Here is a 24904-nt window from a genome sequence, read left to right as displayed (position 1 = left end):
ATGGATGAGGGGATTTTTGCCTGAAGAAGAGTATTAATTTTTTTAATTTAAATTTTGTTAGTTAACTTACAGTGCAATATTGGTTTCTGGAGTAGAATTTAGTAATTCATCATCTACATACAACACCCAGTGCTCATCACAAGTGCCCTCCTTAACGCCCAGCACCTATCTAGCCCATCGCCACCCACCTTCCTGAGAACAACCTTCAATTTGTTCTCTATTGTTCTTTTAGTTTGTTTCCCTCTCTCCTTTTTTTTTTCTTTTCCCCCTTCCCATATGTTCATCTGTTTTCTTTTTTAAATTCCACATATGAGTGGGTGAATGGGATCATATGTATTTGTTTTTCTCTGACTGACTTATTTCACCTAGCATAATACACTCTAGTTGCATCCACATTGTTGCAAATGGCAAGATTTCATTCTTTTTGATGGCTAAATAATATCTCATTACACACACACACACACACACACACGTATATGTATTTATCACTTCTTTATCTATTCATCACTCAATGGACACTTGGGCTCTTCATAGTTTGGCTATTGTTGATAATGCTGCTGTAAACATCAGGATACATGCACCCCTTTCAAATCTGCATTTTTGTATCTTTTGTATAAATACCTAGTAAGGCAATTACTGGATCCTACGGTAGTTCTATGTTTAACTTTTTCGGGAACCTCCATACTGTTCTCTAGAGTGGCTGCACCAGTATGCATTCCCCCCAGCAGTGCAAGAGGGTTTCCCTTTCTTGGCATCTTCACCAACACCTGTTGTTTGAGTGTTAATTTTAGCCATTCTCACAGGTGTGAGGTGGTATCTCATCATGGTTTTGATTTGTATTTTCCTGATGATGAGAGATGTTGAAAATCTTTTCACGTGTCTATTGGCCATCTGGATGTCTTCTTTGGAAAGAGTCTATTCATGTTTTCTGCCCATTTCTTATCTGGATAATTTGTTTTTGGGTATTGAGTTTGGTAAGTTCTTTATAGATTTTAGATACTAATCCTTTATCAGATATGTCATTTGCAAATATCTCCTCCCACCCCGTAGGCTGCCTTTTAGTTTTATTGATTGTTTCCTTCACTGTGCAGAAGGTTTTTATCTTGATGATGTTCCAATAGTTCATTTTTGCTTTTGTTTCCTTTGCCTCTGGTGACGTGTCTAATAAGAATTTGCTATGGCTGAGGTCAAAAGGTTTCTGCCTGTGTTCTCCTCTAGGATTTTGATGGTTTCCTGTCTCACATTTAGGTCTTTCATCCATGTTGAATTTATTTTTCTGTATGGTGTAAGAAGGTGGTACAGTTTCATTCTTCTACAGGTTGCTGTTGAAGAAGAGTATTTAAATTAAGTCGTGCATAACTTGTGACAAGATAGCAATGAGTGAATAAAAGAGATAAAAATAACATTGTAACCCAGAAGGCTGAAATTTTATGTCTCAAATCCACTTGATTCTATGTACTTAGCATAACGATTAAAATGAATTCATTAAAGACTGACAGTGGTAAGCTTCTAATACATCACTATAAAACTTTACCCATTAATTTCAAAGCAATTCCAGTTATAGTTTGAATTAATTTAATCATATTTTAATTCATCTTACTAAAACAGTTGTTCCCTTTGGTAGGCTGAATTATTATTTTAACCTAGATTCTGGAGTATGGAGACAATATGGAAACATTAAAAGAGTAGATGGTTCTCTGTCACGAAAGAAATGTTTACTCAATATTTTGAATATGACTACAAATAGCACATGTAGCTTTCTCAAAATGAATTATGTTTCTGGGGTTAGTGAATTACTTCTGATCTTATAAAAATGATATTGATTAGATAATAATTACATAGTACATGCATTAAAAATGAGAGACCAAATATAGATTATATGAGAAGAAATAACCCATTGATGCCTAATATTAATTTAAAAATTTCTTAATGTTAATCATTTTCAAAAAGCATACATGCTTGCAGATTTTATCCAAAGTACTATGAATTGTCACTCTACTCTATCATAAATTACACAAAACTTGGAATGTAAAGGTGGTTAAAAGGTCCTAGTACATATCACTAATCGACAAATTGTTTTTTCCCCTTTGCATGAAAATAATCCTCAGTTTAGAAACTAATTGGGAAACTACAGTTTCATACTTTTTTTGTATATCCCTACAACATACTTTTAGTGACCCTATTATCTGCACATCAGCTTGTTTAATAAATTATTTTATGTGCTGTTGATGGTCAATCTATTTCATTCTAATGGCCTCCCATTGCTGCCTCATTAAAATATAGCATTACAGATCCATTATATTCCAATGGCCAGTCATTGATTTCCTTCTTTTATTAAAACCACTCAGCCTCAACAGGAAGCCTAATCAGGATGAATCATCTCATCCTCTACAAAATGGGATGGAATATTCCTAAATTTATTTTTGCACTTTGAGAACACCGTGTACCTTTTAATGGACCTAAAGTAAAATGTTTCTCCTCTTTGTAAAAATATATACTTCTTGATATGAACACTTTGCATAATAATGGTTCCCATCTGTCCCTTGTAAAATTGATATTATTCCTATGGCCTATGAAAACAGATTACAGCTTTTACTACTGTGTATAGAACATATTCTAATTCCTGTTTTTGCAGAATATTTACTTCATATTTTCTATACATAAAACCAATACTTTGTTTTTTAACTAACTCAGAATACTCTTCTACTAAACACTTTTTATATACATATATAGAGAGAGGGAGGAAGGAATGTGGATGTCTATACACACACACACACACACACACACATGTACTCTAAAGAGTACTTTTTAAATCATCGTACAAAGTTCATCAGTTCATAAGTACCACCAGCAATCTAAAACTCCAGTTTATGAAAGACCAGCTGTGAGTTTTTCTATCTAATTTTGGAAACGAACTATAGCTAGAGGTACTTCATGCAATCTCTTCTATTCCTTCATAAGTTTTGATCTGTAGCATATGAAGGTAAAAGTATATATGTTTTTTAAGAAAAATAGATGACAGATCATACAGTCTAAAATGCACAGTGAATTTTACCTGATATTACTATAAATTCAGGTTGTGCATAATCAAATATGTAATAAACTATCCAGGACTATCATACAATAATAGTAATAAAATTCTAAATCCTAACAGGTAGTTCAACTCTTTCTCCTTTAGCTATTATAGGATAATCCTAATTTTATCTTCAAATTATTTTTCAAATAACCCTGAATTTTATCATAGTTGGGCTGATACGAGTGTCTGCACCTCAGGCCATCTTGGGGCCAGATGTCTTCACAGAGCTTTTTACTATTTGCTCAGTTTCTCTGTTCAATATCTTGATTTTAATTTGACACCGGCTCTAATGTGTATGTTTTTCCACATTATCAAGTAATTAAATCAATTCTGACACTATCTACCTGGAGACAGTATCAGATCCCTGAGGTTAAGGGTTCAGTCTTATAAGACTGGGTCTGTAAGAGATATGTTCCTCAGTGAAGAGTAGATTTGTTAAATTGGTTTGGGAAAACAAAGACTGTGGACATACCACATCATTTGACAATGTACAGAGAGTTTAAACATGTACCACAACAGAAATATATTTCAGAAAAAAACCTGTGAGTCGTCCCTGAGTTTCTTTGTCAGTGTTCTGAAGTTATCTTAGATCTACTTGAGAGAGCCTCCAAATTTTTCCTATGCCTTCAGTTCTTTACAGATTGTTCTCCCCATGTCCATGTTCCATATGGCAGCCATAAATTTAGTTGTTACTCTCCTGCTTGAAATGTTTGCTTGCTTTTCAGCTGTTTGTGGACGAAGCCAGATTCTTCTCTAATTCCCCCCAACTCCCATATGTTTGTCTTCTGCTCTAGCTTTGCCAAACTAATTTTGAATTCCACAGTGGTAGCTGGCTCACAAACATCTCAGCTGCTGCTCCTACCCTATCTAACTTCCCCACTTCCCTAACAAGTGTCTCCGGCGCTTGCCATACAACTTATTTGCACTGGAATACTTAGACTTGCTTCTGCTTTTCCACTACACTTTCCTCTTCAACCCTGTCTGCCTCAAAGACTGACCCCTCTGGGCTGAGTTAAGATTTCTTTTCCCTCTGCTCTTTAGCCCTGAACCAACCCTAATTATTTGTTTAGCTTCTTTTCTCCATTAGACCACCTTTTTTTCTGGTTTGCAATTTTCTTTTTCTTAATTTTAATGCTGTAAACTTCTCCATAGATATTAAACTTAGCATAGTCTTAAAGTTGAATAATACCTTAGCCTGCCACTGACAATAAAAGGGTTTTAAATGGTTTAGCTCTGATCTTTTCTCTCCCAATTTAAATAATATTATATCATAGAGATATTGATAGTTCCACACATATATGGGAACTTAAAATATGATAAAGATGGCAGTGAAACAAATTAGGCATTACTGAGAAAAGTTCACTAAATGAAATAAAACAAAACTGATGAGAAAGAAAACAGCAGCCACTGACATTGGAGAGCTAGGTCTTGCTGCTAAGAGCTGGCCTTTCACTCAGGGATTAGAGCTGATGTTATGTTGAAAATAAACAATTCAACAGAATACCAATGTCAGAAAAGGCCATTCTGCGACCATAATGAGTTAAGACAAAAGGAAGATCATGCCTTAATCATGTGTGAATGTCACCAGCTAGACCCCAAGACCTGACCTTTACTGCTCACCTGCTTGTATCCAGTGACCTTTGTCCCGCATTTTTCCTTAAGCTCTTCTTTGTAGCTTATCTTTTAACTCAGGCAAGACCTGAGGGGCATAGCATTCCATGATGGAAACTGTAGCTACCCCTCAAGCAATAATGACTGCCCAAAGAGTTCTGGCCAGCTGGACCACCCAGATCAGTTTGAACTTAACCCCTGACTCATGCCTGTGCAGATGGACAATGGAGTGCACCCATGGAGTGACCAACAGTTACTTTTACCTCATTATCTCCACCCAAGGAGGAGCACAAACCTTATTTACATATCATAAAATGTATGTAGAGGCAAGCATAAGGCGGCACAGGTGCCTTAAGGAAACTTGCCAATACATACAACACGAGGTTTCCCTATCTAAATATTCATCCTAGCCCTAAATAAACGGAACCTATTCACCCTTGCTCAGAGAGTCACAGCTTTGGAAGTTATTCCCCATGATCAAATAAAGTTTTCTTTGTGCAACAACTCACCTGGTGTAGTTTGTATCTGTGACTCACCAAGGAACAAACTCACGTTAGTTTGGTTACATGAGCACAGACAACAATGGGGACATTTTTAAAACCATAAAAATTACTGATCTTCTTCCTTTCCTGGTTAATGAGTGACCTCTGTTTTGTTTTCTTTGTGAAGTATAGTTTCAGCCTCACTTCATTCTTCATACCTTGTAGTTAGGTTTGGTATAATACCAAATCACAGTATTACCACAGCTTCCTGACAGCACAGAATCCAGAGCAAAGACTCAATCCAATTGTGCCTTCTTTGAAATTATCTAAAATATGTCCGAATTTTATAAGTCCTTTTTAATACCCTTTTACTGAGATGCCCCACTATTTTCCATAGTGAGCTGTTTCACTGATTTCAGCAACCTAATATTACATAAAAAAGATGAAATCATTTCTGCTACACTGATTTGTATTTCTAATATTTTCTTCTGTTTCTTTCTTATAACACTTATCACTCCATTACTCATCTCTTGCATGTTTTCTACTTTTTTCCACTAGTATTTAACATATTTACTATAGTAATTTTAAATTCCTTTTCTGATAACTTCAACATTTATGTCATGTTTGAGTCTGGTTCTGATTCTTGCTTTGCTTCTTCAGACTGTGTGTTTAATTGCCTTTGTCATGCCTTGCAGTTCTTTATTGTGTTTTAAAAACAAAATTCAACTGAGTAAATATGATGATCTAATTGAATTTATTCAATGATTCATAATTGGGCAACTTCCCATCTAGAAAATAGAAAGGAGCTCTGAAGAGCTGTGCAAATGGAAGGTTTTTATAGGAAGAAGGGGTGAGACAAAGAAAGTATTATTTCAGGCAAGTCACCTCCTTTTGGGGAAAGACTGGGGTGTATCAGGCAGATTACCTTGTTAGTGCTGTCCAGATTGACTGGTTCAAGGTCACACTCCTGGGAGAGGCTGAAACTGCAATCAGGTTAGGTATTAAGTCTTGGTTTGCTGGTATGGGGCTTAGCACATGTAACTGCATTTGGGGACTTGTTTTTTTTTTTTGCAGCAGTGGAAAGCCCTACATGACGTATCAGGTAAAAGGAACTGAGGTAAACAGGTCTTTTGTGTGAAGTTTTATGTAACTCTGTCTAGTAATTGGGTTGTGTTTAATGTTTGCTATAGGCATGTGGGTGGTTTTCTTTTTGATTCCCCCCTCCTCTATTGACTTTAGGCTAAGTACTTCTCAGAGAAAGTCTGTTTTACAACTCTTTCAAATGGAGCCCTGTTGGTGTGGTGGTAATGTGTGGTAGCTGGAAGCATTTAATATTCTTATGATTAAATATCCCTGGGCTTTGATCTTCAATAGCATTCCTCAACTTCCCCTCCCTCCATGCCCTTGAGGTGAGACAAGAAGGTTAGAGGGGTTAGAATGGGAGAAATGCCATTTTGGCAGGTGGAATAAGGCTCTAGTAGAGTCTTTTCCCTGGAGAGTAGGCCTTTGTTATGGAGACATCTGCAGATACATTTAACAAAGTTCAACTTCCCCTCCCTGTGTGGAGCCACCAGGGGATCTTTCTTTGACTATACCCTGTGAGAAAACCCACTGAATTGTAGATGGCCTTGGAAGACTGTGGACGCCAGGAGTTTCTCACTCTCATATTAGTCTATTCAGCCTCCAGCAAGTCATTAAAATTGTCATTTATGTTTCCCTACCAGTTTATGAATCTAGTAGTTTCTGCTCCAGGTGAACAGATCCTTACTTTCTGGATTTGCCTATTTCCTCAGATTTTGAGATGGCGGTTTGCCCTGTATCTCCAGTTCTCTGATGAGTCAAAAAAGTCATTGCTTTTTAGTTTGTTCAGCTTTCTCTTGTTCTAAGGACAAGAATGACAACTTTGAAGCTTTTTACATGTTAGAGCTAAAACTGGAAGTCGCATTTTAATACATTTTAAGCACCCAATTTCTCTCTGTCAAATCATCCTTTTCTTACAGACTTTTCTGTCTTTTTCAGTTAATTTTAAATAATCAAAATAGGTAACTGAAATGAACTCTGTGCAAATACTTAAATGAGTATTCTTTTCTTCCTTTTCTTTCCAAATTAGGAATAAAAACATGGTTTGGATTTCTTTCTGAATTATAAACAGATACAAGTAAAGAAATATTTGTCTTTTTCATAGTTTTAATGAACTAACTTATGCGTGTAAATTTAATGTCAATAAATAACAGTAGAATTTGGTGTATTAACTAATGACCATATGGTAAGTAACAAAAAATGTAATAATTGGCAAAGGAATGTTTTCTTGTTAGTTTGACTACTACCAGGAGTATGTGAGGTGCCTCAGAAAGAATAGAATTAGAAAGAAGAATACTTTTCAAATAATTTTAAAATTTTGAAACTTTCTATCAAACTTCAAATTAATGTTTAGATAGATTAAGTAGAGAAACATTTCTGAACATTTGAAAATCAAACTTAGGACCCAGAAATAGTGACCATAATCATGACAAATATATGTTTTTATCATTAAAATATGGAAAGGTAAATAAGTTAAAACTTTCTCTGTATTTTGCCAAAATCAATATAAGTAATTGAAATTTGATTCAACTATAAATCAGTGGTTCCTAGTATTTACAAATATGAAGACCTACTTAAAATAATAAAAGCATTTATAAAAAAATAAAAGCATTTGCAGCTACCTCAGGATTATGTTTTTAATAACTAATATCTAGGACAATATACAACAAAAGTTTTCTATGAATTCAATAACACTTCAATATGATTTTGTTTTTATATTACCCCACAACAAAAAATAATACATTAAAAATAACATCACATAAACAAGGTTTATTTTTCCCCTCAGTCTATAAGCACAGTAGGGGATCAGCACTATAATTGTTGATAACAACACTTTTTCTTTTCATTTAAACTTAAAACAAATAATTTATTATATTTTCATATGTTAGCAAATTATTTAAACTTCCTTGCAAGTACTTAATGCTTGTTCTACTCCTAAGGCCTTGTACACCTCAATAGCTATTCATAATAATTTATTTAAAAAATATTTTTAAGCTTCTACTATATGCTAGGCATAGGTGCAGAAAATGCAGCAGTAAATTTAGAGGCAGAAATTCCTGTGCTCAGAGCTTACATTCTAATCACAGATAACAGAAATAGCATGTTAGAGAATAAATACCAAAAAAACCCCCACAAAACAAAACAAAAAAACAAACCCACCAACTAAGTAATAGGATTAAGAAATATTGGAGAAGAGTGTAACTTTCTAGATAGGATGGTCAAGAAAGACCTTACTGGGGACTAACGTTTGAGTACAGTCCTAAGGGAAGTTGGGAGGTAAGTCATGCAGCTCCTAGGCAGAAGGAAAGGAGTTCAAAATTCTTGAGACAGAAAGTTCCTGGAAGGTCTGGAATTGATCACATAACACTGTGGCTAGAGTGTAGGAAAGAAGAGGAAGCAGCAGAAGATCTGAGTGGAGAGGGGAAGGCAGAACGTCTAGAGCAGTGCTATTTAGTGTGTGGACTCCAGCCTCTGCTGGCCCACGAACAATTTGTTACTAGTCACAAGGAAACAGACACAGAAAATTAAGAATAAGTATTGAGAAACTTTTATAACAAATTGATAGAGTACTAGAGTAACATTTTATCTACTAAAATTAATATTAAAATATGTCCTAGTTTTCTTCACTTTTCTAATAACTCAGTTTTACTTATTTTACAAAATTATTGGGCCATCATATAGTGGAAATAAAAAAAAACAACTAAAAAAGGCTTTCACCACTAATAGTTTGAGAAGTTCTGTCTAATCTAGGGCATTGTGAACACAGTAAGAATACTGGCTTTTACTATGAGTGAGATGGGAAGATAATGGGTTTGGTTTAGAAAAATGGAATGATCAGATCTGGATTTTTAATAGAACCATATGGTTGCTGGGCCTAAAATAAACTAGAAGTAGGGGCAGAAGTGGAGAAGTAAAAAAAGTGCAAACAGAGGGTATGAAAAGTTGTAGAATTCTAGGTTATTCTAAATATATAGTCAACAGGACTTGTTGACAGATTGGAAAGGGTGTGTGAGGGAAAGAGGAGTCAAGAAATCTAGTTTGGGGGCTTAGGAAGAGGTAGAATAGAACCGCCATTAATCTAGATGAAAAAGAAGGGGATGATGGTGAGGAGAAAGGTCTTGTTTTTGATATGTTAAATGTGAGAAACCCACTAAATCATCAGAATCATCTGAATATGGAGTTTGGTTAAGACTCTGGTGTTCAAGACAGCTTATCTGAGCTTGAGAAATACATCTGGCAGTCATTAGCATCAAAATGGTAATTAAAGCTATCAGACTTGATGAACTCGCTTAGACGTGAGTGAAGATTTCGGAAAAGATCAGAGAGATGAGCCCTGTGTCATGTCAATGCTTCTAGACTGGCAGACAGGAAGACGCAACAGAGGAGGTTGAAGTACAGTGGGAGTGACCAAAGAGGAAGAAGAAAGACTAACTGCATACAGTGTCAAGAAGGAAGTATTTGAAGGAGAACAGACATTACAGACTTCAAATTCTGTAAGAAAGGGGACGCCTGGGTGGCTCAGTCAGTTAAGTGTCTGCCTTTGGCTCAGGTCATGATCTCAGGGTCCTGGGATGGAGTCTCTGCTCAGCAGGGAGTCTGCTTCTCCCTCTGCCTGCCTCCCCCCTACTTGTGCCCCACCCCCCGCCAACAAATAAATAAAATCTTTAAAATAAATAAAGAAATAAAGAAATAAAGAAATAAAATTCTGTAAGAAAGATAATGAGAACTGAGCGGGATAAGTGACAATGAGAGGAAATATGAGTAAATCAAATGAAGGGTTTCTTAGAGTCAGGAACTGTTGGAGTTAAGTTATAAAAGGGAGAGTAGTGGAAAAATGAAAGGTTATAGTAGAGTTGGAATGCTTAAAGTTGAGAGGAAGGAGGATTTGTAGTTAAAGTTTAGGACAAAGTCAGGATATGGTGACAGAATAAAGTGGCTAGGGTGGGAAAAAGGACAAGATAATTGGAAGGTAAGTTGTTAGGAGTTTATATGACAAAGTATAAGAAAAACCATCTACGGGAATATTGAGATTACCAATTACTATGACGGGGTTGATATGGGAAAAAGATATAAACAGTCCTTTAGAGTTGTTATTATAAAATAAAGCTCAAACTAGATTGCATATCACATATCTAAATACATATAATCTTTTACCTAATCTTTTACTTTTTTCCCAGAGGTTCTGCATTTTGTGGTAGTAATTTTGAGGTAGGACTCTGAAATTTGCAATTAAAAAAATAATAACTGGATTATGTTGGTGCCCTGACAGATAAGGAAATCTGCCTTAAACACTCAAATAGAGAATGCTAACATAGACTATAGAGTTCATCAAGTATATTTAACATTTTTTCTCCAAATACCTAGAAAAATACCAGCTTCACCTCATTTGATCACTGCCATAGCAAGCAAGTTTCTTAATATTATTTCAATTGTACAGGTTAACCTTAGTACGGGCCAGTTTATATTATGAACGATGTAAAAGATATATAATGACTTCATAAGAATCATTTTATAAATTAAACCAATGTTTATAACACATTTTCTTTCTCTTGAAACATTTATCTTTTATTTTCTTATCCTGTAAAATATTTAAAAGATAACAATAAACTTTCAAGAAGTTTTATTTTCAATTGTAGTTTAACTTTTATAATAATACTATGCTTTTTCTTTTCTATGCTTTTCTATGCTTTCTCTCTCACTAAAATCAAATGTAATAGCAATTCAAACTTTTTCATCTACTTTTTTGTTTTTTACCTTATTGTTTAAAAATATAGAATATCAAATACTATTCAAGGCAGTAAAGAGAATTCTTAAAAATAGTATTTGAACATAGGTTCTTCACCAAGAGCTCTATAATTTAATTGCAACGAGAGAAGTAGAAACAAACACTTGCAGTGATGGGGTATGTTTTCTAACCAATGCACGGGTAAGACCATGGAAGAAAACTTCTAACTGCCTACTGAGGAGAAATTAATTTCCTATATACAGATAGATAAATACATCAGAAGAAGCAAAGTAGAACATCCTGTGCAAAGGTATAAAAAGCAATAAAGCATGCCCCTTTCCTGGAAATTGTACTATTTGGGTACAGTATGAAACAAGGACTTTATGGAGCAGGAAAAGAAGCTAGAAAAGTAGATAGTTTTGGCGCACGAAGGGCCATTTGAAGAAATTTAGATTTTTCCTTAAGTTTAATATGTTTAATCAAGGAAGACGTATGATTTGATTTTTTTTTCATGTAGGACACATAACATTTCAGTTAAACATAATCAACAATGTTAGGTTCCATACTGTCAAGCTTTTTCAAAGAGTAACCTAGTTGGGACCATAGAGAAAACAACCTGTGGTCTCATGGGTGATAAAATTATGGTCATTTTTGTAGTTTTTTTTACATGCCCTATTTTTCCTATGACACATTTCTTTTTTTTTTTTTTTTAAGATTTATTTATTTATTTGAAAGACAGAGGGAGAGCATGTGGGGGGGAGGGGCAAAGGGAGAGAGAGAGAGTCTTAAGTAGACTCCATGCTGAGCATGAGCCAACACAGGGGGACTCGATGTCAGGACCCTGAGATCACAACCTGAGCTGAAACCAAGAGTCAGATGCTCAACCAAATGCATGACCAGGTGGCCCCCCTAAGACACATTTCTTGCCAAGATTTTTGAAGTCTCACACAAATGTATCAATTTGGCACAGCCTAAAGGTGACAAATGATAACAAGGGGCATGAAAAATTGATAGGGCAAAATTCAATAATAAAGAAAGGTCTAGTTTTAATTCCCATTACATATTCAGTTTTAATTCCCATTACATATCAAGAAAGCAGCATTCTTAATCCTGTAATATAGGGACACTGGCCACTGTGATTTTCGGATTTTCACTAAATTTTAGTATTTATGTTCATTAAATCATACATATGTATATATATGGTTTATGTATATATAAACCTCAAATCTTTAGCATGCTAGATATTAGTTAGCTATTAGTTTAAGGGTAAGAATTACTTCCAAATCTGTATTGTCAAAATAGAAACTGATATCATTAATCTGTAAGTAGTCATTAATGTAACTCTTAAACTCTAAAATATGAAATGATGTTTAAATATTTCTAAGGAGTTAATCTTCCTAGGGAAACTAATATCATATAAAGCTTAGGAAAACAACAATTTACCCACAGAAACACTAATACTGTGAGCCTGTAATAAGAAAAGAAAAAAATCTAATTTAGGGAAATGTACTTATGAGCAATCAATAATTTGATCCAAAACAAACAAAACATCTTTGGATGACAATTATTCAATGAAAGGGAACAAGAAAAACAATTTAATTTGGCTTTCTAACTGTAGCACATTTTTCTAGTCCATAAGTTTGCCTACTGTGTGTACTTACACTGAGGATCCTTTCAGATTGAAAGAAACAGAGATATAATTAGGTAGACTCATGTGATACTGGCTCATTGTTGATAGTATCTGGAAAGTGAAATTATCTCAGAATACAGACTATTAGAATTCATGAACTGACTATTCAGTATTGATACATCACCGACATCACTGTAAAAGGCTTCTGCTTTTCTCTCCTACCCACTATGCTTTCCTACTACCTTAATACCTCTTTGTAATGTCCTATGGATTCTGCTTACATGTGTCCTCTACTTCCTAATACATTCTGTTAATGCCTTCTTTTAATATATTTCCCAGTTTCCAATCGATCCACTATTATTTCTTTGTTCTTCATGCAAATTTGAGTGACTCAGCCACAATTTAAATAAAGCACTCAACATGCCAAATTTCTAATATGACTTTACCACTAGTGGAGAATACAAACAACTCATTTTATTTTTCATCATTGATTCCTGTTGATTGATTCCTGTTATAATCAGCTGCAGCTCAATCAGAGTCCATGTTAAACAGACAAACTATTCTGTCCAGTAGTGGGCCGTTGGAAATGACAGCTAAGTTTATTATTTGGATTCAGCAATTTCTAGGAGCCAGTGTGCTCAATTTGTTCATTTATTTTCACAGAGTCAACCTAGATTTGTATTTTTGTTTTTATGAATTCAATATTATATCACCATGTATTCTTAAAAGTATGACTTTTAACAAATACACAGTAGTTGCACAGTACATATTTTAACCATTAGAGTACATTGGGAACTCAAGGGATTTACACGTTTGCTCTAGAAACTGCTTTGTAGTTGACCCTTAATTGAGTATTTTTGTCCACCTCATTATGATCACTACACTTTTCTAATGCCCCTACTCTTTTGCAGTGATGAGTCACTCATTCCTGGTTCTATTAATTTTCAGAGACCTGATATCATTCTGATCAGGGGAGTTCAACCGGCATCTCCTGTCAAAAGTAAACAAAGACAGGCACTAAAGTGGTAAGGACTGATTTTAATCAGTATTAACTACTGCAATAGGGAGAGGAACCCACCAAGAGCTGAACTCAATTTCTATTTGTACAAAGGTGATCGGCCATATCAAGGGGGAATGAACAAATGAGGAGGGTGAGCAGCGGCTCAGTAGAGTCAGGGAAATGAAAAATTACAAAAATCAAGGGAGGTTGATCCATGTAATACTCTGGGTTTGCTAACTGGTACTTGTTAAAGTTAGGCTCCTACTGTCCCACAGAGAATGAGAAACAGGGGCCTTATCTTCAGATGCTGGCTAGAAGGAATAGTAAATTCCTTTGGCATGGTTGAATTTTCTCAGGCAAGAATTTTAAGGCTGGCTTGAGGTCATCCTAGGTGTGAGACCTTGAACTATTAGAAACTATGTTAGAGTTTGTTCAAGTCTTTATAGACCAAGGTTAAGTCTAATCAAGAAGAGTGCTCAAGGGAGCCTGGCTAGAGTTTGGTAAAAAAGAGAATCTGTCAGTCCTTTCCAACATAATGTTTTGTCCTTTTCCTCTTAAACAAAGTTGAGATAATTATTGTTATCACAATTGAAAGAATCCTAATAAATTTATTGATTATGTACTTGGAATAATTTTCTAAAAGTGGAATAAATACATCAAAATATATTTTAAGAAGTAAGTCTCTTGTAATGTGTTGTTACATTTCTTCCCAATTAACATTTCTATAAGGTATTGATAACCATGCCTAATTGATGTGATCACAAAGATAAAAGTTCTAACCAATTAATTTGGGGGTTTTAAGGGTTTAAAAAGTGTATCATTGCTATAATCGTGACTATAATTTGTATTTTTTCTTTTTGATTAGTTAACTTGCATAATATTTCATTTTTTCTCCTATAAGCTATTTATATTATTTAACTATGTTTTTATTTAAGGGCAATCTTTTTTATGTGTAATTACATATTTCTATTTTGGATTCTTATTACTCAAGTGTGTGATTTTAAATATTATAAACCTTTAAAAAATTCTTATTATGAATAATTTGAAACATGATAAGAAAGAGACACAAAAACATAATGACCTCCCATATATACATCACCCAGGACCAATAACTATGAACCCATGGCCAATTCTGCCCAAGCCACACTCCTGACCACTCTACCTTTACATATTATTTTGAAGTAAATTTCACCTGTAAATATTTATACATAAAGATATATAAATAATGTATCTTTAAAAGATGAATATTTTATACTTATGAGTCTGTTTCTTGGTTTGCCACTCCCTTTTTTTCCCTTTGCTCATTTGTTTTGTTTCTTAAATTCCATAAATGAGTGAAATCATATGGTATTTGTCTTTCTCTGACTGATTTATTTCATTTAGTGTTATACTCTCTAGCTCTACGCATGTCGTTGCAAATGGCAAGATTTCATAATTTTTATGGCTGAGTAATATTCCATTAGATAGATAGATAGATATAGACAACGCTGCTATAAACACTGGGGTGCATGTATCCTTTTGAATTAGTATTTTTGTGTTCTTCAGGTAAATACCTAGTAGTGCTACTAGAAAACAAACTGATGGTTACCAGACAGGAGACGGGTGGGGGGATGGGTGAAATAGGTGATGGGGGATTAAGGAGGGCACTTGTGATGAACACTGGGTATTGTGTGGAAGTGTTGAATCACTTTATCATACGCCTGAAACTAATATTACACTGTATGTTAGCTAAGTGGAATTTAAATAAAAGCTTAAAAAAAACCCCAAGATAACTATTTTAAAATGTAACTACAAATTGTTAAAAATAACTATTTAATAGCATCAAACACTACCTAGTGTTCAATTTTTCAACAATTTAAAAATGTCAGTTTTGTATGTTAACTTTTGAAACAGAACCCAAATAATATGTCCATATTTTGAGTAGTTGATACATATTTTAAGTCTTTTGTTATCTATAGCTTCTCTCTCTCTCTCTAAATATATTTTTCTTAAATACATACACACACAAACACACAACAGTTGCTCAAAATTGTTTTCTTATAAAGCTTTGTTACTCAAAATATTTTCCAAGGACCAGCAGCAAAGAAAACTTTAATTATAACAAATAAACTTGGAGCTTATTGGAAACGCAGAATTTCAGGCTCCACCTGAACCACGGAACCAGAATCTATATTTTCAAAAAAATCCCAGGTCATTTTTATACATATTAAACGCTGCACTTGATATTTCAGTCTGCATTTCACTAACACATTGTTGGATCTAATGGCATTATATGACACACACTCATGTGTGTGTATAAATGTATGTTTCATGTGTGGTATCTTTTCCCAGAAGGCACGTAACGTTTGTTTGTCTCTCTTGTAGTAATGATAATTCCTAGATAGATCAATTAATCCATTAGGGGTTGCCAAATGGAAAAATAATTCTCACATTTACCTTCTGCATTGACTAGCTGGGATACTGCCATAAGAAGAAATTGAATCTCATATACCCTTAGGTTACTCTGTTACATATTATGTTCACAGAAGGCAAGATACATGCTCGATTCTTTTATTTACCAATTTTGAAAATAATGTTATTACCCTAATATCCACCAACAAGAATCAGTTAGGTATTTTTATTTCTTTGTTTTACTGGGGAGAATGTTAATACTTTAAATGTAGCAAAACTTATTGGTCCTATATAGAAGCTGCTCCATTTGCTGTTATGCTTTTTAAACTCCCCCAAGTAGAAATCACCTATTTTAACTGTATAGTAAATATCCATGTTCCCCATTTATATTTTTTTACAATTAAAACTGGAATTGAAATTATTATATATGATAATTTTGGCCAAGGGATAATGATAGGTCATTTTTTGTCAAGCTAAATGTGAGCCTGGAGTCCAGAACTAGAGAGAGATCAAGGATATACTGGGAACATGAAGATTACAGGAAAAACTTAGTCCCTAAAGTATCCGAAACTCTGGTCTAGGTGGGAAGTTTCATTTTGGCCAATGACAACCCAATGGCAGAACAAGAACATTTGGGCTCAATCTAAATCTTTATTTTTCATTAGTGAATTTCATCACTTTATTTTTATAGTAAGTATTTAAACTCATGTCATTTTTAAAATGCCTCTCAATTTTCATGATTTTCCTTCCTTTTTTCTCTCTATTGGTATTTTGCCATATGCATCGTGTTTTGTTGTTTAAATACTTTTTATGAATTTTTTAAATAAAATAATATAACTTTCTGGGAGGCATTAAAATTATTCCTTTTCTTCATCTTTTCAAATATCAAATGCATTTCCTTGCCTTTGGTATACCTTTGATGATACTGTTAAATATTCAGTATTATTTAAGCTTTTTTTTCCATCTGGTGAATTTACATTTTCAAAATTAATAGTTTCAGAAAATATACTTTCCTGTTATAGTCTATCCAGCAACGAAAGTGTTTCACAAAATGTATAAACTATATATATATAATACTTCATATGCTAAACAATTCTTTAGTTTTAAAGAAATATGAAAATGTACTTGCATAAATGAACATAAGTATATAACTAAAAGACTGAAATTGCCAACAAATGAATTAGTCCATTTTTCATTTGAATTCTATAAATTGAAAACTACTCCAAAATATTTTTTAAAAAAGTAAATGAAAAGCCTGCACTGTACAAATATTTATTTTTTTGTTTTTTAAATTTTTTAACCTTTAAAAAATTATTTATTTATTTATTTATTTACTTATGTTAGTTACCATACAGTACTTCATTAGTTTTTGATGTAGTTTAAATTCAAGAACTGGGTCATTTTTAGGTCTGTTTTTATTGGTCCTTTTTTCCCCTCTTTTCCTTGTCTACTTGTATACCTGGTAATCTTATTGGCAGATATTTTGTATTAAAATAAAAATTGCTCGTTCTCAGATAACAGGATCTTCCTCTGAAAGGGATAATCTTATTTTCTGACTGGTGGCCTACGGGGTGGTGGTGGTGGCATATTACTTTGATCCAATCAGGAATGACTTGACTTGAGGTTGGACTGTCAGTTTTATAACTGACCGTTATAAACTCAATTAACTCTCTTTCACTCCATGGTGTTTCTGCATGTCTTGTGTTAGCTTTTGTTCTAAACTATCTTAGATAGTTATCTTAGAAGATAAAGATGCTATTTCTCTCAAGGATAAAAAGCAGAAGTTTTTGCTGTCCAAGACAATATTGATATGTTTCCCTCAAGGGCCAAAGTGAGGCAGGTTTGCTAACAGGCTCTAAGCTCAAGGTTTCTCCCTGTGACACACACCGGCTGTGTGTGTAGCATCCCAGGACCTGAGTGTACACTCGCCGTGCGCCCTAAGGAGCAGCGAGAACCAACGCAAACACGCCGCCTGCTGCGCTGGGAGTAATACAGTGTTTTGTTCTGACTCAGGAGTCTCCTGTGTTCTGCCAGCGTCTGTGGAACTGAGCAGGCTAACTTGTGAGGTAAAATCTTAGACCCTTCACATTTCTTACATTCCTAATTTTAAGTCTTCACAGGTCCCAGTTGAGAATTTGGCATATTTAGTACAGTCCTTCCTCCTGATCCCTCATTTTTATTTTCTTGGCAGCAAGACTGCAGGAAATTTTGTTCTGCCTTTCACTGACTTTCTGTTTAGCTTCTTAACCTCTGGCCTTGAGCTTCTTAAGAAATCGGCAAATGATCTGAGGGGAAAATCCTACCGAGGAAGGGTTCCTCTCTTCTCTCTGGGTCTTATGCCCTCAAGTCTTATTACCTGAAAATCTCAAAAATCCGATTTATTTTTCTATCACTATGCACTTTAAGTCATTTTGGCTTATCTATCTTTAAAATGTAATCTTCTCAGTTTTCTGACTTGTATCTTACTCAGAATTAAGCACAATCCCTGAGGAAAGAAACTACTCGTAGAATGTTTTACATGTCTGTGTTTCCTTCTCTCCAGGCTCTTGGCTCTTCAAGTCCTGGTTGCCTCAACAGTTATGAGGTGTCTTCAAGACAAGATTGTTCTTTTTTTTTTTTCTCTGTTCTGTTCTCCTTTCTTTTCTCTCTCCTTTGCTGCCAGCACCCCTCCTTCCCTCTCTTTCTTCCTTATTGCTTTTCTAGTTATCACCAGGAATTTTGTTCTGCCACAGCTACTCCATTCTAGCCAGCTGGCTAGTTTTATAACACTGATATGCTTACATATACTTTAATAAAAAAAAATTGTATTAAATGAGCATTTGAGGTACTTTAGTCAAGTGCCTCTGAAGAGCTCATTTGCTATGTCAATAGTATAGGCAGACTTTAATATCGACAGACTGCTTCCACTACGTAGATACTTCTTTGTTAAACATGTAGAGCAAATTCACTATTTTATAGACTATAACAGTGAAAATACGAAACTTTATAAAATTCTACTCAGCTAATCAGCCCCATTGCTGATATTACAATAATATGATCTTGCCAATTCAAGGCAATCAATCATTTCAATTACAGACTTGGATTTAGGAAATGACTGAAGGCTTAAAGTCAGTTTTCCCCCATTCGGTACTCTCCTTGCGTTCTCTTAGCGTTCATACGTGCTGCGGATTCTACCTAACAGGGTGTCCACTGCATGGACATATCGCGCTAATGTTTACCACATGTCTTCTTTTAGCACAGGCAACACACAAAGATGAATCTGGGCAGCTGACAGCTCATTCTTGCTGACTGAGTCTTCACCCTCAACTTCTATTGTCACTGCTAATCTTTGAATCACAGTCTCATCATTGATTACTTCCCACTTTGCTCTTTTATTTTATATTCTCAGATCTAGGGGTTCCTTGCCTTTTGCTGCTACAGCTCCCTGGTAAACATCCAGTTCTCAATTCTGAGCAGTCTTTTATGCCCCATTTGGGAATGTGTGGTTATTCCGTGTCTTCTCCCTACCCTGTGGGAGCTGAGGGAACATTTGGAAATATGAGGTGAGGCTCGGTATATGATTTCCCCTCTCTACCTATAATATTGTGGTAATCCCATCTGGGATGGGTAATCTGAAATTGCTTCCTGCCAGAAACTCAAATCAATAACAGAATAAATCTCTAGACAATTTCAGAATTATCTGGAGGTTTGTATTAATTCTCTTTGGTTTGTTTTCTAAAAAGAGGTCAGGGACTTATATTTGTTCTCTTTTCCCAATCATATTAAATCTCAGAATAGGTTCTTGTTCTGTCATTGTAGGGTGGAAAAACCGTTAATGTCATTACATTGGTTATGTTACTCTATGTCGTATGATATAAAGTCTGTGCTTCAGTGCCCCCAAGCTTTGGATATGCAAGGCCAAGTTTTTGATTTTCAGATCGCTTTTTCTCTCTCATTGTGTTGTGTTCTAAACACAAAAGTGCTTCTGATTTTAACCTATAATCTTTGTTACGAATTTAAAAAATAGTTCCAATATTCAATTAACTGCTTTCTTTGGGACCGTATCTGCTGTCTCCCAAAGCAATAAATGCTACTCTGACTTGGTAGTGAGCTGTAGTACAACAAAATTTATGTTCCATAGGAGGGTCAAAAGAAAACACCATTCATAAAGTCCACCAGAACTGTTCTGAGATGGACGATACTATTGCTAGGAAGATCTCTCTGTAAGTCATGGCTCATGGTAGGTAAGGCCATGAATATCAATGGTATTGGAGAGGCTCCATATTAATAGGAGCCAAGTGGTATGCTGAACCATCAGAATTCAAGAGAGCATAACGACTACAAGCAAATGTACATCCAAGAGGGATTGATCAAGAGTAAGTTGTGGAGCTGGTTAATAGGGCATGGTGTCTTAGAGGCAAAAGAGTAGTGCAGGCAAGAAGATTCTGGGAAAATGGTGAAGTAGGATGCACTGAGTATTTGTGTCTCCACCTAGACAACAACTGCACTGGCAGATTCTGTCTGACGTAACTATTTTGGTTCTCTGAAGTTTACCAAAGGCTTGCAACTTCCAGGGGAAGACTTGGATGGTAAATTGTGATTGATTTCAGTCAATTCAGTTCTTAGTTTCACAACACTACCCGTCCCCCCTAAACCCAGATCCACAGCAGGCAGCCTTGCGTACATTCCTAGAGCAGTTTGCACACTGCCTACAAGGAGCCAGGGTGGGAATAAGGATCCTGTTCTCCAAAAATCGAAAATCTGTGCTCCGATTGCTAATTGCTGTTTCTGACCAGAGATGCAGACACAGAAACTGTCAACCAGAGTCCTGAATCTAGGAAGTCTACTGTGAATTGGCCAGTGTCTTGGCTAAGTTTCAGTTCACCAGTAGGCTTACTATAGTGGTCATTTCCCCAATCTGTAACATGTACTTGGAACTGATATACTTGAATGTTAGAGTTCATTCACATTATTCACGTCATTCACATTCACATTAGGCCCCTGATCTAATGTGGGATAGACCTATCATAGTGGGGAAGACCACAAAGAAGTCTAAAAAGCACATGGTCATGCTCTCTCTTACTCTTTTTCTCTCTCTCTCACATACATGAGTCTCTCTCCCATACACCACACACACACACACACACACACAGAGCCAACATAATAAAACAGAAGTAGTACTATTTTCTAGGGGAGATTAGGCTTAAATAATAATAATAACAATAACAATAATAATAATGGATTAAATAATAAAGGAGTGCTAGTCTCTATCATATTCGCATTTAATCTGCCAGAATGGCCTCTGCAGAAATAAGATGTATCCTGTAGAATGACTGTAGATTATGGCAGAACCATCCAAATAATGATTCCAATATCAACTGGTATCAATGCAAGAGTAGATTAATAGGCCATAACTACAAATTTCATGACCATCAATTTGGCAAATGCTAAATTTGGCAAATTTTTTCCCATTTCAATTAGAAAAGAGAATCAGAAACAATATATTCACAGAGGATGGACAACAATATTGACAGTTTTTCCTGAGGACTATGTTGATTCTCTTCCCCTACATCAAAATGTAGTTTAAAGACTTCGAGATCACCTAGATATCAAGATTGCACTGATGTACTGATTGGGCAGGACAAGTAAGAGCTGGTTAGGACACTGGATGCCTTGGGAAAACACATGTGCTCCAGGAAATAGAAGATAAACCTAACAATGATTCAGGAACCTGACATATCTGTGAAATATTTAGGAGTCCAATCTTCGGGAGCAGGACGGATTTTAGATTTCAAAACAAAATTAAAAAACAAATTTCTGCATCTGGAAACACTGACTACAAAATACGAAGGAAAGTAACTGGTGGGCCTCTCTCTGCTCTGGAGGCATCGCATTCAACACCTGGAACACTAATCTGGCCCATAAAACACAGAAGGCTGCCAGCTATAAGGAGGAGCAGATAGCAAGGGGTTCTACAGCAAGTTCTATTTTCTAAAAATTGCTCTCTTCCCTGCCCCACAAATATTGCTCAACATAGTGATGTGATCACTTCCTTCATACAATATTCAAAATAAGTGTAAATCTCTCACGTCCCTTCAAGACCTGGCTCCCATATATCTCTCCAGGATTATCTCTTAACTACTCTCAGTTCCTATCCTGCACCTGTGAGCAAACCACATACTCTTTACCCCTGCTCAGCTATTCTTGACATGCTAATGTGACATGCTGCTTGCGAGAAGGCTACTGCTTCTATTTGCAATTCATTTTAACTGACATTATTCTCATTCCCCAGTCTTCAGAAAAATTCCCTATCTTGTATTCTCAGGTCAAATTCAGGTCACTTCTTTCTTGATAAATTTCTCTAACCTCTCTTCTAACACTTCCCATCTTCCTTTACTCAAAGCGCAATTCAGTTAGCTTATGTCCTCCTATATCTCTCATTAAATATGCCTGAAGCATTTATCACGCAGTATGTTAATTGGTTCTTTATATTTTTGTCTCTTTCTCTAGATTATAAGATCCCTTGAAGGTAGAGCTAATGATTTAGCCACCTTCTATTTCCAGCACTTCTCATGGTGCTTGCTACCTGGGAGAAACAATATGACTGAATACTGAATAATTTAATGAATCATAAATGATGTCCTTTTTCTAATATTTCGTGTTGAAATTCTTTCTTTTAGCCATTTCCTTCACCTCTTTTCAGAACTATCTCCCCATCTTAGTTGAAATTGCATGCTACATCAAGGACACCATTTCCTTAATAGCCCCTCTATGAAGGGTGCATTTTTAACCACGTGCCATAGCACACTGGCACATTCTAAACATTGCTCCCCTTTTTTCCACTTTCTAGATGAGAATTATTCTACCTGTTGGCCCATCCCTTCACCCCTAAATCTTAAAGCATATTGCTAAATAACTTCTGCTTCTTTTTGTCCTAGATTTTTTACTGATCTCTAACTTACAACCTCCCATCCAGCAAAGATGAATATGACTGCAAACATAGTTGTGATTCCAGGCTCTATATGAATGTGACAAATCAAAGAGCCTAAGCTTGCTTTTCACTAACTCAATACAAATGTCTGCAATTTACATTCCATTTTAGCTATGTCCTCTGATGTCCATTTCTCATAATCCGGGGGTATTCCATATCAAAAATATTAATTTAAAGATCAACATCTCTGATTTTAATCCCCTATTCTTTCAGTTCTTTCATATTCCTACTTCCAGTAACCGTACTTCTTGATCTCGTTATGTTCTTGACTTCTTTTTCCTTTCCATTTGAATGGGGTTAATCAAAATTCCTTTTAGATTCATTAATTTTGAGAGCAGGCCAGAAGTCATAATGAATAACTGCAATAATCAGGAATTCTCATTTGAAACACTAGATATGGACAACAGATGATCTGAACCAAAACGAATTTATCGAATTATCTGCAGGTAGCTCCTGAAGGACTAGAAATAGAGAAGCAGGTTCCATAGGCTATGCATTCATGACCACAGCCAACATTATCCCACAAACATGCTCCATTGATGACTCCTTTGGTAGCCCTAATAACTACCAGTTGAACTGGCATGTACCACAAAGAGAGCTTAAATGCACACTAACTCACTCTAAGGCCAGTTCTGTCGTTATGTGCTATAATTAGATTTTTTTTAATACTTCTGCCACCACAAAAGTTTTTCTATTGTTTCCTAGTAAATTTTGTTGCCATCTCATCAAGACTCATAAATTGCACACTCAGCAGAATATATCCAAACAGGCCAATTACCAGTTTCAACTTCCAATTGAAAGGAATCTATTTTGTGTTCCTCTGTGAAACCATTTTCGCCCTTGAGCTTTTTAAAACTTCTCAAGCAGTGAAGACCCCAAATACGGAGAAGAGGCAATTCTTTTGTAAGTTGAACATTTTAATGAACAATAATAGATATCTTTTCCTTCTCTTCACTTCAATTTTTTAGTAGTGAATTTAGTTCACATTTCTTAATCCAAGTTTAAAGATCTTTGTAAGTAATTCTCTAATCTCATTCCTTCCAAGTACTTATCTTTTTAAACCACTTGATACCACCCATGAATTATCACTGACCACTAATATTAGGCAAGATATGCTAGAATACGCTAACGACAAAAGAATCTTATGGTCTCAATTGCTGAACAAGGCAAATGTTTCCTTTTCATTCCTGTTATAGGTGCACAGATTGGTAAGGTGGAGAGATCCGCAGGGGCTCTGCTCTAAAAATCACTTGTAAGTACACAGGATGGAACCTTCGCTTTCTTACAGCTGCACCATTTGGAACATGACATGAGTCTTACTCAGTTTCTAAGCAGGGGAAGAGAAAGCTCAAGGGCAATGCTGACATTCATTACTTTTTCTTATAACCCCTTTAGCCAGATATCATCATATCACATCATCCTAACTCCCTAACTACAAGAGGGTGAGAAAATGTAGAATAGACAAAGTATTTAGAAAGCACCAATCTATTATAAGATTTATTCTTTTAGACAAAGGAAGGACCTTCTCAAAATTCAGCTGCTGATAAGATTTCTCATTTCTATGATGCTTCAGAAAAAATCCACTCATAGGTGAATATGATAGCGATTCAATTTCTATTGGTGCCAGCTTATCTTGCGGAGCCATCTCTTTTTAAGGGTAAAATTTTTTTCTCTCAAGGCAACTGGTCTTAGGAAATTTCTTACAAGGAAGTGACAATACTGACAAAATAGGTACACAGGGAATGTGAAACACCTGCTGGTGAATTTATTTGTGTTATTGTGGCCCCTGGAGGGAATTCCTTGACATTCCAAAGAACACTGGAGTCCCCAGTGACTTCTTGAAGCTGGCTGTTCTGTGAACTATGTTGGAACAAAGCTCCCACCCTCTGGCATAAATAAAACTTATAAAAGAATCTAAGCTCTCTGCTTTGTCAGTTC

The sequence above is a fragment of the Ursus americanus genome, chromosome 20, assembly GCF_024610735.1.
Source record: "Ursus americanus isolate L20-20 chromosome 20, mUrsAme1.1.p, whole genome shotgun sequence".
Classification (NCBI taxonomy): domain Eukaryota; kingdom Metazoa; phylum Chordata; class Mammalia; order Carnivora; family Ursidae; genus Ursus; species Ursus americanus.
The sequence above is the reverse complement of the archived record's forward strand: the minus strand, read 5'-3'. Positions refer to the sequence as shown.